Source organism: Triturus cristatus, chromosome 5_2, assembly GCF_964204655.1.
Source record: "Triturus cristatus chromosome 5_2, aTriCri1.1, whole genome shotgun sequence".
NCBI lineage: Eukaryota > Metazoa > Chordata > Amphibia > Caudata > Salamandridae > Triturus > Triturus cristatus.
In genome coordinates, this window is record NC_140588.1 from 514,993,584 (window position 1) to 515,010,972 (window position 17,389).

At 45.0% G+C, this 17,389-nt stretch overlaps 1 protein-coding gene across 2 annotated transcripts in view; it reads left to right on the plus strand.

Annotated features, from left to right (window-relative positions):
• Window positions 1-17,389, plus strand: part of TRANK1 (tetratricopeptide repeat and ankyrin repeat containing 1) — a 1,100,402-nt gene that overhangs the window by 51,003 nt on the left and 1,032,010 nt on the right. For both annotated transcript variants that reach the window (XM_085607558.1, XM_085607559.1), the window contains exon 2: window positions 16,240-16,346. The gene's annotated coding sequence lies outside the window, so the exon portion shown is untranslated. The remainder of the gene's footprint in view (window positions 1-16,239; window positions 16,347-17,389) is intronic.

The window sequence follows — 17,389 nt, forward strand, 5'->3', positions numbered from 1 at the left end:
TCTTCCTCCCCATAAGAGGTCCCTGAGGAGTCCTTCTACTTCTTTAAAATAGGAAGTTGGGACAAGGTCTGCCGAGTTCTGCAGTGCATATGAGAACCGGGGTAGTGACATCATTTCAGACACTATTTTTTTAATCTAGTGTCAATATGTAGATTATGTTTCTTGAGCTAGCGAACCCCAAGGATAGCATCAAATATTAATCTATTAATTAGATCAAAACGAACAGTTTCCGAATGACCGTTGGCACAAATCATGATAATGTCATTGGAGTGGTAGGTAATGTGTCCTGAGTATAGCTCGGACCCATCTACTGTTCTAACGGGTTCAGGATGTTTTTTTAGGAAGGAAGGAAATACCTATTGCCCTAGCCAGGGTTAGATCAAGAAAATTACCCATTGCTCCAGAGTCCAGCGAGGTGGGTGATTAGAAATCACTAGTGTCATAGTTATAGTAAAATGTTTAGGAACATGCTCCAGAGCACTGGCCAGATAGTGTGAGATCGCTCTACAAGAAACACCCAAAGGGTCGATCCTATTCCCCTTCAAGTATTTTAGTTTTCTGCTACAGTGCTGTGTGTGTCCCGAAGAGCCACAGCCTACCTGGGAATATTAGGTTTAACTGGCCATTCCCCTCCCTTCTCACAATATAGATACAGATTAAGCTGACGTCACCTTTCTTTTTCGTCATTGGAGAGGGATCTACGGATCCCTCCAATCTGCATGGACTCACTAGTATCTGAGGACCGCTTTAGTGGTGTCTCTTTACAATATAGAAAGACTCACAGCATGTCTTTCTTGGCCGTTCCCCACTTTAGTTCTCCCAATCTGTGGTCAGATTTGACCACTAGAGAACTCCAAGCGACTACTGGTAGATATCACACTCCCCACCCTCTCGGCGGAGGAGTTCAAACAGCTAGAAAGTGACCTAACCAACGATGAAGTATCTCAAGCTATTAGATGTCTGCGGTCGGGTAAGGTCGCGGGCCCAAATGCCCTGCCCATTGAGCTGTACAAACTGCGGCCAGACAATCTAGCCCCTTCAGCAGGGCGATGCTGGAAGAGTGCAGGGACCAGGGGGAACTCCCCCATGACCAAAGAGTTGCTACGTTAGTCACAATCCATAAGGAAGGGAAGCCCAGAACAGACTGTGCTTCGTATAGGCCGATCTCCCTGTTAAACTCTGAACCCAAAATTCTAGTGAAGCTCCTCGCTAATAGACTGGTGAAGGTCATCAGCGGCTTGGTTCACCCCGGCCAGTCGGGCTTCATGCCGCACCAAAACACAGCGTTAAACCTGCAAAGAGTCCACGGGGTACTGACCAGGGCCAAAACGATTCAGGAGGAGGCGATCATAGTATCCCTGGATGCCACAATGGCCTTTGAGACACTCTGTGGTAAATAAAATCTTCTTTACCGGACTGAATTTCATACTGAATCTTAAAATAAAGTAAAATAGCTCAAAATAACAAGAGGCAGAATCCGTGGTATAAGAGGTTTTCTAAATGGGCTTTATTCCATTCAAAATGGCCGACTCGAGTCGCGGCCTTCAGGTTCCGTCACCACGAGGGTTCAGGAAGTGAAGTACAATACTTTATTGACAGACATGCATTTTTATAATAAGTACATTACAATGAAACGAATGTAGAAGGCGTAACATTTGATAAGAAGAGTGACATGACAGGTACGTGATCGAAACTAGGCGTAATAAGGAGTAAAAGAAACATGATTGGTTAGGATTATCAGACATAGGTGGATCTATAAGATAATACTTGGCATAGATGCGCGCGCAGCAGCATGACGTGTGATAGACGTGCAACTAGGGGTGAAGGGGACTTGACATTTAGCTCTACATGTGGAGACGAGAAGTCTGGGGGTCAAGTCAACCTAATCCCAAATCATATCTAACATCCTATGTTTAAAGAACTATGTTATCCACAAGGAAGGACTCTCGGACAGAATCTAGTCTATACTGACTGTGTGCGTGCACAAACGTCTAAGTGTCTATATGAGATGCGAGGGATAGAAAACTTTCCATGGCAGCAGGGCTATGAATCACTTGCAGGAGGACGGAAAGGCTGAGTCCTTGCTTGTGAGCTAAGGGAAATGTTTACCTAAATCACTAGACAGGAATGCATCGGCTGAAGAGCAAAATAGATAATTCGAAGGTGAAATACAACTTCTTGGCAGGCAGGCGAAAACTGGCCGAGGCAGGCACCGTTAGCTGCACAGGGAGTAGGACAAAGTTCATGGATACAGATGCGAGCTCAAGCTGAAGCTGTCAGAGACAGAGAGCAGGGAAAGGCTTTGAGGACAGAATCGGGCCTACTTGCCTGAACTGTAAAAATGTAGTAACTTAGCCATATAAAGTCGGTGGCCTTTCATACCTAGGAATCGAATATCCAGCCCATCAATGGCGGATCTGACAGAGAACATGTCGACGGTAGACACACATATGTTTGCGTCTTAGAAACTGGAACTGGAGGGAACATACATGTACTTGTAACATGCATATAGAACCGTTGGGGTCCAAGATAGGGGACATAACTGATCAGGAAAATCCACATTTCCACATTCCCTCCTTGTCCCCTTCTTGCCCTTCAAGAGACATCAATCTTCATTATTCCATCGATTTGCTCATGGAGCATCATTTCTTCTTCCTTCTTCTTCCGGCATTCTGAACGAGACCTGTCATATGGGATGCATGATGTGGCACACAGACCACAAATCGCTGGTCCACATTGTAGGCATAAACAACAACTGAAAAGCATAAGAAGGCCAATACCTAGGAAGGATAAAACTCTCCATCCCCAGGCTGATATCATACTCCAAAACCACCCGGACCACGTCCAAGTGCCTGGATTTTCGTGTATCTGGCTTACAATCTTATGAAGGCGTGTTATAGCTTTATATACAGATGGCGAATTTTCTGGTATGAATATGCAGCAGCTGGATCCGATGACCCTGCAAGCTCCGCCCCTATCGGCCAGGATGACGTCAAGGACAAGACGATTCTGGAGAACAACAATTCTCATCACTGATTGTTCCTCTGTCAGATTGCCTAGGGCGGCTATAGTCTCGTTTACTACAGCTTCAAGAGTCTTGGTGAGTCTGCGTATCAGCTTACTATTTGATATTGTACCTATATAGGGAAAGATACCTTTATTGAAATCTACATATTTGTCCCATGCCGTTTCAGTATAATCGACAACTGGGAGATCTCTTCGCTCTCTATTGTGTACTAAATGAACATTTCGATAATAATCAGGGGGAGCTAGAAAAACAGGTGGCAAAAGGAATGCTATGTAACAGGTACCATCCCAATCTAGAGGCAGACGCATATATGCCGTCTGACCACATATAAAGTAAGAATGGCGAGAAGCTCTAAATGAAGATTTACCTTGATCACTATATTCTACTATAGTAACGCATTGGCTATGGCCCATATGTATGGAACCAACTTTTCTCACACATAATTCACCCTTAACTGGAAATACAGACATAGTAGGCAGAATTAGTTCAACTTCGGATTTGACATTCAAAATCATAAGATTAGGCGTAAAATTACCTAATTTATACACTTCATTTTCTAAATCAGTTCCTGTTCTACTGGGGTGACCCTCCTTATTAGGGTGACAGACTTTGAATAAAACTAGATTCAGATTTCCCCATATCCAATGTTGTTGATAAACTGCTGTGTCTGGGTCTATGGAATTTAATAAACTAAACCATGCTCCACAGGAGCCATTGTGTGTGAACGGATGTGGAAAGAAAGGCAGAACTCCTTTGTTATTCTGATAGGGAGGAAGTCGGCCACACACCCAACAATTGGTGGCATTACTAGTCTGATGGGAATGATGTAACATACTAATGAATGTGTTATTGCGCAGCGCAAGTCTATAGGACAACTCATGTGGGGGTAGGTCACTAAAAGAATGTTCTCCAGTTATATTGAAAGCACGTTTAGAAACAGGATAATACATATGCAACAATATACTTGCAGTAACTATTAAAAAACTCAAGAAAAACAAAATTAATAAAGTCACAATACAGTGGCTACGCAGTGATTTACAATAAGCATGTCGTTTCACTATGATTCTGGACTCTACATGATTCAGACCTAAGGGATACATGTCGGGACAGATTCAACCGCTTCACCTTGGAGAGGACTTAAACAATCAAATCGTCCGACAGTTTAGATCTGGACCTGAGTTTCTGTTTATAGAGTTCGGTGCTACTGGCCTCAGCCAAAGGTAGCTTTGAGTCAATGGGGGAAGACACACGGGGAGTACTGTTTGTGTCAGGAGGAAGTCCATGAAATTTTTTTATATGGCTGGAATGCACCCAGCCTTTCCTCCCTTCGATCTTCACAGCTGTTCTGGTCGTCAGCAGGACCAACTTAGGAAGCTTCCACCTTGGCTCCAGTTGGGTTTTCCGATCAAAATTCCTGACGAGAACATAATCGCCGGGAATTACATCATGAGGTTTCACCTCGGTGTTGTCGGGAAAAGCTGCGACTACCTGTGAACGACAAGATTGTAGTGCAGACATCAAAGAAGCCAGGTAATCTGTCAGCATATTACAGTCAACATCAGTTATTTTACGGGGTATAGGCGTCCCCCACATATTCGGTGGTCTACCAAAGATCACCTCATAAGGGGATAACCCTGTTCGAGAGTGTGCTACCATCCTCATGTAAAATAGCGCAACTGGTAAGGCTACTATCCAGTCCACACCTTTTTCCTGACATATTTTAGACAATCTGATTTTTAAAAGTTGATTATGTCGTTCCACGAGACCTGCTGCCTCGGGGTGTCGGACACAGTGGAATTTCCACTGATATCCCAACAAAAGTGAGACATGTTTCATTAATTCGGATGAGAAAGGCTGACCGTTATCTGAATATACAACACGTGGTAAACCGTACCGTGGGAAGAATTCTCGAACTAGCTGCTTGGCAGTAGTCGGGGCAGTGTAATCTGATACGGGATACGCCTCTGTCCAACGGGAGAGAGCGCAGACAACTACGAGAACATATTTGAATCCTCGACAACGTTCCATCTGAATATAATCCATCTGGAGGACTTCAAAAGGATGGTCAGGAGGCTGAAATCCACCCTGCTCTACGGGAACACTCTTTCCTGGATTAAACTGACAACATATCATACAGGTACGAACTTTATGTTTAGCTGCTGCTCGTAAATGTTTATTGAACCAAATGTGCTGAATGCTGTCTAGCATAGCCTTCTCTCCTAAATGTGCTGGACTGTGAACTGTAGCTATAATGGCTTGAACCATGGAATCAGGGAGAAACCATACAGATTTCTCCTTCGTCATCCATCCTTGATCTGTCTGGATCCCTCCTAGTTCAGTCCACTTCTTTATTTCTTCTGCTGTGGCATGTGTCTGTATGTCAATTACGTCAAGTGCGGGATCCTTAATTGTCATACACTGTGTTGGTGTCTGAACTATTGGCTTTGTCATGTCTAATGTGCGATTCTGAGCAGTCTGTTTAGCTGTTTTGTCAGCTAAATCATTGCCTTGAGAAATGGTATCAGTAACCTTCGTGTGTGCTTTACATTTCATAATCGATATAGCAGTGGGTAGATGTATTGCGTCTAACAAAGCATGAATGAGGGGTCCGTGCTGAATGTGGGCACCATGGGAGGTTAAATAACCTCTCTCTCGCCACAGCACGCCGAAGTCGTGTACAACTCCGAATGCATAACGTGAGTCAGTGTATACATTAACTTTCTTATTTGTGGCTTGAATACAGGCTTGTGTTAGAGCAATAAGTTCTGCTGCTTGGGCTGACAAAGTATCTATACAATTTGTCTCAATAACTTCAGTGTCTGTTGTGACTGCATACGCGGCCACTAAGTCTCCTGTACTTGCTCTCATGCACGATCCGTCTACATACAACGTCAGGTCTGGATCTAACAATGGAACGTCTGTCAAGTCTTGTCTAGGTTTCGTCTTTATTTCAATGATTTCAACACAATCATGAGCTAGTGGGTCTGTTCCAATTACAGGTAATAGTGTAGCAGGATTCAATGTATTACACCGTCGGATCTCTATGTGTGGTTGAAACAATGTTAGTTCATAACCGGTAAGTCTTGCTATGGTCAAGTGTTGTGTTTGTGTTCGGTTCACAAGAACCTCTACTGCATGTGGTACTTGTACTGTCAATGGGTGTCCTAATACTATGGCATCGCTTTGTCTGATAGCTAAAGCTGTCGCTGCCACTGATTTCAGGCATGCAGGCAAAGCCTGAGCTACGGGATCTAATGTACTGGAAAAATAAGCACATGGCTTGCGTGATCCTGCTTGATCCTGAGTGAGTACTGACAAGGCAGTACCTTCGCGTTCTGTAACAAAGAGTGTAAAATGTTTGCTATAACATGGTGTTGCTAAAACAGGTGCTTGACATAAAGCTTCCTTTAGGCTTTCAAAAGCTTGTGTATGTTCCTGAGTCCAAGGGAGAACAGTCGATGTGGCTGCCTCCTGTGTGGTTAACTGAATGAGTGGTTTTGCTAGAAATGCGTACTGAGGGATCCACTGCCTACAATATGAAGTGAGGCCTATGAAAGCTCGCACCTCCTTTTGTGTCTGGGGTATTGACATGTTAGCAATTAACTGGATGCGATCTGGTGTAAGCTGCCTTCCCTCCTTGGACAGCGAGTGACCAAGATAAATAACTCGCTGAACACAGAATTGCAGCTTAGAAGGGGACACCTTGTGCCCCTTGTCGGCTAGGAAATGTAAAACTGTCAGAGAAGCCTTTTCACATTCTGGCTCGCTTCTTGCGGTGATCAGCAGATCATCGACATATTGAAGCAGTGCAGTATTGACTGGCATGTGGATACTGTCAAGTTCTCGTTTCAGTGCTTGGCTGTAGATGCTGGGGCTTTCTGTGAATCCTTGGGGAGCGCGTGAGAATTTAAAGCTGCGCCCATTTAAACTGAATCCGAACAAGTATTGGCTTTCCGGATCTATTGGGACGCTGAAAAAGGCATTCTTGAGATCGATTACAGTAAAGAATGTTGCTTCGGAATCAATTGCTGTTAACAATGATGATATATCAGGGACCACAGGGAATTGTGGTACAATACACTTGTTTAGTTCACGCAAATCAATAACCAATCGGTATACTGGTGGGGCAGTAGGGTCAGTTCGTTTAAGAATCGGAATTATCGGTGAATTACATATATTGGAGTCTGTTTCTATAACTACTCCCTGGGCAATCAGCTCATCAATGATTTTCAGCAAAGCCACTACAGCATCATGCGGTAACTTGTATTGTCGCATTCGTGGTAGTACCACTCCTGCTTTCAATGTAACTCGATAGGGTGTAATGTTCATGCAGCCAACATCCGTAGGGCCTTGTGCCCATAGATGTACTGGTAAAGTCTGTAGTCGGGGATCCATGTCTCTAGACACATAGTGACCTTTAAAATCACGCAAAAACAACCTTACTCCTTCCGGAGAACAACATATTATGGCTCCTAGTGCTTTCAGAGTTTTAATTCCTAACAGATTTTCTGGGCATGATCTAGTAAGCAATAAATCTGTAGTTCGTGTCAAAGGTCCTATCGTAAGTGGTAGAGGCTGTGATACTTCATTAACAATAGGTTTTCCCGAAAAACCAAGGGAAACATTTTGAGAGCCTGAGAGGGGTGCCCCTGGAACTTCACTACGTTTTATTGTTGTTCGACTTGCCCCTGTATCGAGTAAGAATTTTCTATTTTGACCTAATAATTCACTATGTACATAAGGTCCTTCTTGATCTACAGGAATCTCGATGAGCGGTAAGTCAACTTCCCTCTCTAGGCTGGTTCATGCGTAATGCTGATATTCAGGGTATTCATACTGTGCAGTCTGATACATTTGTCGTGTCGTTGTTTGTGTGGCAGTAGCAGGCAACGGTGGTGCAGCTGGCACAAATTGTATGGGTTGCTGTGAGGCTGGCATGGACTGTTGCTGAACTGGCATGGACTGTCCATGCTGCATAGCTCCTTGTTCATTCTGATCTTGTCTAACTAATCGTGGTCTCTCTTTTGCAATACCTGTAGCTATATTACGTTTCAGGACTGGACAATCATGTACATAATGGCCTAGTTGTTTACAGTAATTGCAGGTTCCTTTTACAGGAACTGCAGAATCACCAGAATGTGTCACACCCTTTTTGTGACCATCTGCTGGTACTGTCTGAGAAACTAGCATTTTCATTTTTGTATCCTTCATGCGTCTATGCTCGTGTTCTTGTTCATCCCTAATTCTATTGTGATGATACTGTAACATTTGTAGCATTTGCGACGGAGTGTTACTTTGCCAGGTACTCTCGAATTTCAATATTCTATTCTTCACTGGGGGCAATGCATTTTCCACTAATTTTGTCACAAATAGATGTGGATATGAGTCACTACTTGCTTTTATACCACTATTTATACCAAAACATTTTTCAAATCGAGCATAATAATCGCTTGTGTCTTCATCTTGCACCCCAATCTTCCTTTTTTGTAGTTAATAAACGTGGCAGTACCTGTACTAGTAAACCTGGTAACAGTTTAACTTTATCCCCGAGCCCCGAACCTGCAGTTCGGCCCCTTTCTTCCTCTGCTAATGCTGTCCAGTCTATCTTTTGGTCTCCTACTTCCCACTCTTTTTCTTTCAGTTTTTCATAAATGCCAGCAGGCAAAAGCACCTTTAATATCGTCATAATATCAGGAAAGGTGTACTCTCCCATCAGTAACATGTCTTTAATTTCTCGGTGGAAACCCGCTGGGTCCTTGTCGTGACTAGGTACTACTTTCTTCATTTCTAATAATTCCATTTTTGATATGGGTGTGTAAACAAATACACGGTGAAACTCATTGTCTTCGCCTTTTATTGGGTGCACTTCTCGTAAAGGATTTTGTCTATCCATATAGTACGGTGCTCTTTCTCTGCGGGGCAGGGAGAGAGAATCTGGATTTACAAAAAGGACATATTGTTTACGTGACACTAATATTTCTTTAATTAGCTTGTTACTAGAACCTCTCCATCTGTTTGTGAGTAGTTCCGTTAATATATCAGGTAAAGGACCGGGGTCAGCATGTTGGCTCTTATATAATATGAGGAGTTGCTGAATCATATAGATTCCAGCTAAGCGTTGTTCATCTGTACTGAGATTAAAAAACGTGTGTGCTACGGTCTCATCACCGTATTTTTCAGGACTGTCAATCCAGTGAACGGCTGATCTGGCTAATTCTTGCTCATCCATGGAATCGAGGAGGTGGTAACCCCTTCGTTCTCGTAGTATCTTATCTGCGGCTTGAAACGAATGTTCAGGAGATTTCAGATTTATTACAGGCGTCGGATACGTTCTGCTATTATTTGGACATACAGAGTGTATGGGATCAGAAAAACATCTAGTATTTTCACAGGATCTTCCTCTGCCTACATAGGCTATGGTCTCTGACTGTCTTGCGGAATTCCCTGATTCGGACACTTCATCTTGCTCAAACTCGTCTGTTCCTAATCTTTCTTCATGAATACGCTCTATTTCTTTACGGATTTTTCGGCACATGGCTATTATACAATTTTGCTTATCGTGTCTCCCTTCTGATATATTCTGACTCCATCTTGTAAGAATAAGCATTGCATTCGGGTCTACCCCCGGACGATCTTGATTTCTGATCACACAGTTTATGAGGAAACGTAACAGTTCCCCCTGTATCTCTACTTTCTGGAATTCCATAGCTCTGTTAATACATCCTGGATCTCGTCCTGTTTGAACAAAATGATATATGTTATCTAGATGCGTAGTCATCCCTGGTAACCTCGCTAAATACTCTGCGGCTCGCCTGATACGTAATGATGCCAGGACCATTTCGTCCTCTTTACCAACCACCGGGTCATATCTACAATTTACAAGGAGTTCCTTAAGCGTACGTTCACTTACGAAGTTAGGTGTACGTGAATGTGCTGACTCTTGAAAGACAAGTTTATTTATTCTAGGTGGTGTGAAGGTATTGCTAGCCCCTCCCGTGGCCCCATCTGGGGCGTCGGGTGTGAATGGGTTCGTTGAACGTGACACAGCAACTATGGGTGTCGATACCCCTGTAGAGTCGACTGCGGAGACAGATGCGGAAACAGATGTGCTTGCCGAAGCTTGTGTCGGGACTTGCTGTTGCACGGAGACAGATACCTGATCCTGACGTTGAACCCCTCCGCCAGACGGTCTATGTGGTGTGGCGTTAGCATACTCGGGAGCTGCGTCATCTAGATATGAGGAAAGAAAAACATCTTCTGCGGTTCTGGGAAGCCCCTTTGGATGTACCTTAATTGGAAATAATGGGGGTGGCAAGTCTTTTGGTATTTCTGTAACAGCTTTAGGTAGTCCTTCGGCTAGAAGGGGATACATACCATTCATAAGAGCATTTCTTTGTCTATTCACTTGTTCTGATTTCACTCGGATACCTTCCTTAATTAATAGATTTTCTTGAACTTTATTTGAACTTTCTTTACTCCTCTCTTCTTGTCTACGTGCTTTTTCTGTTCGTCTATGAGATTCTTTACGCCATAACTCAACAGCGTCTTTCTGTGACTGTCTGACCTTTCTTTTCCATAACTCTTCCTCCACTTTCATGATGCATTCTGCATCCCAGGTTCCCGCTACGGGCCACCTTTGACTTTCCGGCAATCCCTTGGTATAATCTACCCATAGATCAAGAAACAATATGGCATCTAAGCCATGTTTATGGTACATAAAATGCCCTGGAGTGTCCCTAGGAGGAATAGGAACTGCTTCTTCAAGCACCCCTTTTCTGGTAGTAATCTGTCTTAACTTCGAGAAGAGCGGCATATTTACAACTGATCCGATACTTACTCTTGAATTTTCTTAATACGAAAAACACAATAAATGAACAGTGAACAATGAACAGTCATTCATACTACAATATTTTGAACACTTTAAACATTAAACATTAAACATTGTAACAATGATCGACAATGATGACAGTCTGCCTAACTAATCACCACGCTGAATTCTTGACAATAACTGAATTCTTCGGAATACTTGATATACTGCTAAACAGTACATATACACTGCTAAACAGTGCAGACCGGATTTGTGTACCCAAATCCGTCGTGACCGGCACAACCTATGTGCGCGTCAACACGCCTCCCCGGCGATGGTACTCACCGAGTAGCTCCTTGAAACGGAAGGCCTCAGAGAATGGACAGGACTCGATAACTGCGGACAGCGGACCCTCTGGACATCGGGATTTCGAAAGACCTGGTGGGCCTCTGTATACCTCGGATCTTGCTCTCTCAGCTAGGCTCTGGTCGGGATACTTCGCTCTTCTCACCGCCTCGTCTGGGTTGATCGCAGCCTCAGTCGCCCCCGCTTGACCGGAGAGAGCTTACAGGAAATCCTGCTGGTACGCGTTTATGGTCCGTCCAGCTGTGGCAGGAGACCGGGCCTGCAACACACCGCCGGCGCGTGAGATGAGAAAGTGTCCCTGTTCGGGCGCCATTATGTGGTAAATAAAATCTTCTTTACCGGACTGAATTTCATACTGAATCTTAAAATAAAGTAAAATAGCTCAAAATAACAAGAGGCAGAATCCGTGGTATAAGAGGTTTTCTAAATGGGCTTTATTCCATTCAAAATGGCCGACTCGAGTCGCGGCCTTCAGGTTCCGTCACCACGAGGGTTCAGGAAGTGAAGTACAATACTTTATTGACAGACATGCATTTTTATAATAAGTACATTACAATGAAACGAATGTAGAAGGCGTAACATTTGATAAGAAGAGTGACATGACAGGTACGTGATCGAAACTAGGCGTAATAAGGAGTAAAAGAAACATGATTGGTTAGGATTATCAGACATAGGTGGATCTATAAGATAATACTTGGCATAGATGCGCGCGCAGCAGCATGACGTGTGATAGACGTGCAACTAGGGGTGAAGGGGACTTGACATTTAGCTCTACATGTGGAGACGAGAAGTCTGGGGGTCAAGTCAACCTAATCCCAAATCATATCTAACATCCTATGTTTAAAGAACTATGTTATCCACAAGGAAGGACTCTCGGACAGAATCTAGTCTATACTGACTGTGTGCGTGCACAAACGTCTAAGTGTCTATATGAGATGCGAGGGATAGAAAACTTTCCATGGCAGCAGGGCTATGAATCACTTGCAGGAGGACGGAAAGGCTGAGTCCTTGCTTGTGAGCTAAGGGAAATGTTTACCTAAATCACTAGACAGGAATGCATCGGCTGAAGAGCAAAATAGATAATTCGAAGGTGAAATACAACTTCTTGGCAGGCAGGCGAAAACTGGCCGAGGCAGGCACCGTTAGCTGCACAGGGAGTAGGACAAAGTTCATGGATACAGATGCGAGCTCAAGCTGAAGCTGTCAGAGACAGAGAGCAGGGAAAGGCTTTGAGGACAGAATCGGGCCTACTTGCCTGAACTGTAAAAATGTAGTAACTTAGCCATATAAAGTCGGTGGCCTTTCATACCTAGGAATCGAATATCCAGCCCATCAATGGCGGATCTGACAGAGAACATGTCGACGGTAGACACACATATGTTTGCGTCTTAGAAACTGGAACTGGAGGGAACATACATGTACTTGTAACATGCATATAGAACCGTTGGGGTCCAAGATAGGGGACATAACTGATCAGGAAAATCCACATTTCCACAACTCGAATGACCGTATCTCTTCGCAGTCCTCAAGAAGATGGGCTTTCAGCCGCAATTCATTAAATGGGTGCAGCTCCTCTATTCAGCCCGACTGGCCCAAGTTGTAGTGAACAATAAGAAGTCGGAGACCTTGCAGCTTGGGAGAAGGACCCGGCAGGGCTGCCCGCTCGCCCGCTGTTGTTTGCGCTTGCCCTGGAGCCGCTGGCCGCATGGATCCGCCGTGACCCTGTGCTACGGAGCCTGCAGTGCGCGGAGGGCAGGAAAGACTACATCTCTTTGTATGCGGACGATATTCTCCTCTTCCTGGCCTCCCCAAAGTCGTCCCTAAACGTAGTGCTTGACATATTCACCTCCTGTGGCCGCCATTCTGGTTACTCAATCAACTGGCAGAAATCTATGCTCTATGTCCTCAGGGGACCCCAGCCAGCCCTCCCGAGGGGCTGCCCAATCCAGGTCACTACAACGGGGTTTCAATACCTAGGTATATATATCACAGCAGATCCTAAAAGTAGGTTCAGATGAAATCTCCTTCCTCCCCTCCAGCGCCTCAAAAGAGACGTTACTGGCTGGGGCGCCCTTCCGCTCTCAATGCTAGGTAGAGCAGCATTGTTTAAAATGATGGCGTTGCCCAGATTTTTATATGTATTGCAAAATACCCTTGATCCAGTCCCAGCAAGCTACTTCCGAGAAATAGAAAGTTTGCAGAGAAGCCTGCTGTGGAAGGGTAGGGCCCACATAGCCTTCGCGAAGCTCACTCTCTCCTGGTATGACGGGGGAATCGGCCTGCCAGACCTTAACGCTACTACTGGGCGGCTCATCTAGCAGCAATAAAGCATGGTACTTACAGATGGGTGGACGACCCCGGATACGCCATGGATCGATGGCTGCTTCCCGGCGGTAAATACAATAGGGCGCCATACTCCAAGAGCGGCATAAAGTTGGTGATGGGTCCGACCAGACACTCGGTCCAGGTGTGGCTGGCGGCTACCCGTAGCCTTGGCTGGGACCACAAACTCACACTAGCAACTCCTCTATGGGACTCAGAAGTACTGGGTAATTTATGGAAGTCCAAGGGTTTTGATCGCTGGGACCTCATCGGAATCTCTAGAATAGGCGACCTCTGGGTGAAGAGAGAAGTTAAAACCTTGGCAACCCTCCAACAGGACTTTGAGCTGGCAAACACCGAGTATTTCCGCTACCTGCAGGTTCGCCATGCGTTGCAGGCCCACATACCACACGGCGACTCGCCCCCGGACTCCTCCCCCTTGGAGAATAGGCTGCTAGACGGCTACCTACCCACAAAAACAATCTCATTAACATATAATAAACTTACCAATCATACCGGGGATCCACTCCGTCCTACAAGAGTTAAATGGGGATAGGACGGGATAATCTTGGATGACGAAGACTGGACAGAGGCAGTGGCTTCCCCACGTGAGGTGGCCATTTCAGCTAGGCTGCGCCTCGTCCAGCTCAAGATACTCCATAGAGTGTATATAAAAGGACCCTGCCTGGTGAAAATGGGAAGAGCGGTGGATGGTGAATGTAGGAGGGGGTGTGGCCAAACGGGTACGTTTTTACATATATTATGGGAATGTAACCTCATACAGCGATACTGGGGCAGGATCCACACAGTTATGAGTGATGCACTGACAAGGGTAATCCGTCTAGAGGCAAAGAGATGTCTGCTAAATGTATGGGAACCCACGGATCTCACAGGGGCTCAGATGTCATGGGTGACACTAGGCCTCATGATAACCAAACGAAACATAGCACAACTCTGGGGAGCCGATCACGTCCCAACCGAGGAGGCCTGGATAAGGGACATGGATTGGTGTATGTTTCGAGAGAAAACCGTGTATGTGGCTAGAGGTTGTCCCCGTAAATGGGTTTCCATCTGGAATGTTTATAGATGATCTATCTGTACCCCCCCAATTGCCAGAAATAGACGTCCATGAATCACCATAAATGCTATAAGGTAACAATGTACCAATCATGATTGTATTAACCCACGTGTGTAACCATGAATACATTAAGACTCGATGTACCGCAGTGATAGACTTTAAACTGTTAATAAAAAGAAATAAAAAATTAAAAAAATTGACCACTAGATGAATAAAAGCAGAACACTCATCTGGAAGATCCACAATCTGGGAAAGGATATCTTTTAGGTTGTCACGTAATCCCTGATAGAAGAGTGATGTTCTTGTCTCTCCCCGGGCCAATGGGTCGCAGCGAACTATCTAGTAAAGTTTGTCACGTAGGATAGTAGGGAGCTAGAACCCTGCTTCAGATTAAGTAATTTCTTATCACTTGCCCGCATAAAGGTGTGCTTGGTGAACAAACTGTGCATCCTTTCCTTGAACAAGGTGAAATGATACAAAATAAGATCATCCTCCTCAGCCAGAGGGACGGTCCAAGTGGCTGCATTGCCTACTAAATAAGAGATAACAAAAGCCACTTGGGCTGCATCATCTGGGAAACTGTAAATGACAATGATTCATAAAAACACTGTATTAAGTACTATTACCATTCAAACGTTCAGGAACTGCTAGCGGCACTAGACTTGAGGTCAGGACAGCGAGATTAACAGGCTGTTTACCCAAAACACCTGGGATAGATGTGCCAGCAGAAGGAACAAACTAGTGACCCATCTTTATGTATGATGTTTGGGTTTTAGGGATTGTTCCTGGAGCTCTACCCCATGGATCCCCCCAGCGTTTATACCGAGTTAATTCTGCCTTCAGGTGCTGTTTTTCTGTAATGATTGGACCTCGGCTTGCATACTAGTCAAAGCTCTGGCTAACTTTTCCATGGTAGGTGTAGGGGACACTTCTGCTGAATCTCCAAAAGGGTCTGGCTCTCTAGATTGAATGGGACTTCCCTGATCCATTCTTCACTCAGGCAGATATATGATTTCTGGGTTTGGTGTTCTGTCAAAACTCCATTCACCTGGGACGTAGAGTCTACAGGAGTGAAGATAGTCCTTCCAATACCTCTAGGAAACTCCCCCAACACCTGATAGAAAATAGGTGCCCATAGTTTGTACCCGGGGGGGAGTTGGGGATGCGGGATGAAAAAGGTGAAGGGGGAGGAGAAGACAAAACACCAGGGATCGGCAGCACAGCAAACACGACCCTCAGTTTACTGACCCAGACACCCAGTATCTGTTTTTCCTATAAAACACAGAGGCACAATCAGGGTTTGGCAAAAAGAAAAGAATGCATTCAATTCTGGTCCTGAGTTTCCCTCCAATAATTATACACAAATTGATAAATAAACGGTGTATCCACAAGAACTCTTCACCCCATTAAGGTGAAAATAATAGGAAATTATTGCATAGAGATTCAGACAGTCAAAATCCAGACGTGACAATGTCCAGAGGTTTGCGGAAGGGGTAAATAACAGAGTCAACAATTCCTTATAAAGCCACTGTCCCTGAGAATGAGTAGAGATTGTTATTTGAATGTCATTGGTTGAGCCACAGACTCGGTGCACTAATCTGCCTTCAGGAAGTTAATATTGGTTCTGTTTTGTTTTAGAGGCCATACTATCCAGTGATATGCTGCAGGTGACCAGGAGAATCCAGGCACTGGGTTGAGAGAGGAGCTGAGCTGGCAGAGAGACCCTAGGAAGAAAGTGACTCCAGGTAGGTTTCATATGCATTAGAAACGGGATACGGGGAAGGAGGTAAGAAGAAAACAGGGTGCGGGGAACAGGGCCAGAAATAACAGGATGTGTGGAGAGGGCCAAATTAACGGGACTTGGGAAATAGCTGTGCGGCAAGAAAAGATTCCACAACAATATTAGAAGCCAAGCGTGGCTTCTGACTCGAATGCGACTTGTGAACTATGCCACTTCCGATTTGGTTGCCAGGTCACGCATGAGTGCATACTCTTGCGATGACTCGCATGTGATCTCGGCACCGACTCAGGAAGGAGCAGAATTCCGTCCCACACAGCGGGAAGGGACTGGAGGTGTGGCTAGCACTAAATTATTCAGAAGTGAGCGGTGGTGAGGGAGGAGATGATTTAACGCCGCCCCCACACAATGCTGTAACCACGGGCAGTACACTGGTCTGGTGCAGGACGTGCGAGCCCTACCACAATGTGTAAAGTATTTGTGCAACACTTCAGACAGCAAAACAGTGAAAACAACATAAAAAAAAATTCACATCAGGTTAGAAACATAGAACTCTAATAAACAAAACAAGACCATAATGACAAAAATCCAGTAAGTAGAACTGGAGATACTGAATATCAAGGTTTTAGGTAAAAAAAATACCGCCTAGAAGCAAAAAGTGCTATTTGGGATATCTGGTCGCGCCGGACCGGTACAAAGTCAAAAGTTCAGGCTGACCGCGATGGCACCCGGGCCGGATACAGGGACCCAGTTTGGGCCACTGAACAAATGTACTTTAATCTTGAGTGCATTGAGGATGCGTGGTACAGTGGTGGTGATCCACGCATTAGCGACCATGCACCAGTCCTGATCCTCGCAGCATTGGCGATGTGTTGGCTCCGATGAGAGGTAAGCTGCGATGTGGAGGTTCGTCGTCGTCGAGCCTGCCATCGACAGAGATGCGAGGTCCTTGCGCCGGGAAGAGTGATGGTATTAAAGGTGATGCGTCGCGATTGATCCATGCAGCAGCAGCGATGGCGTGGTTCGGATCCACGCAGCATAAGCAATGCA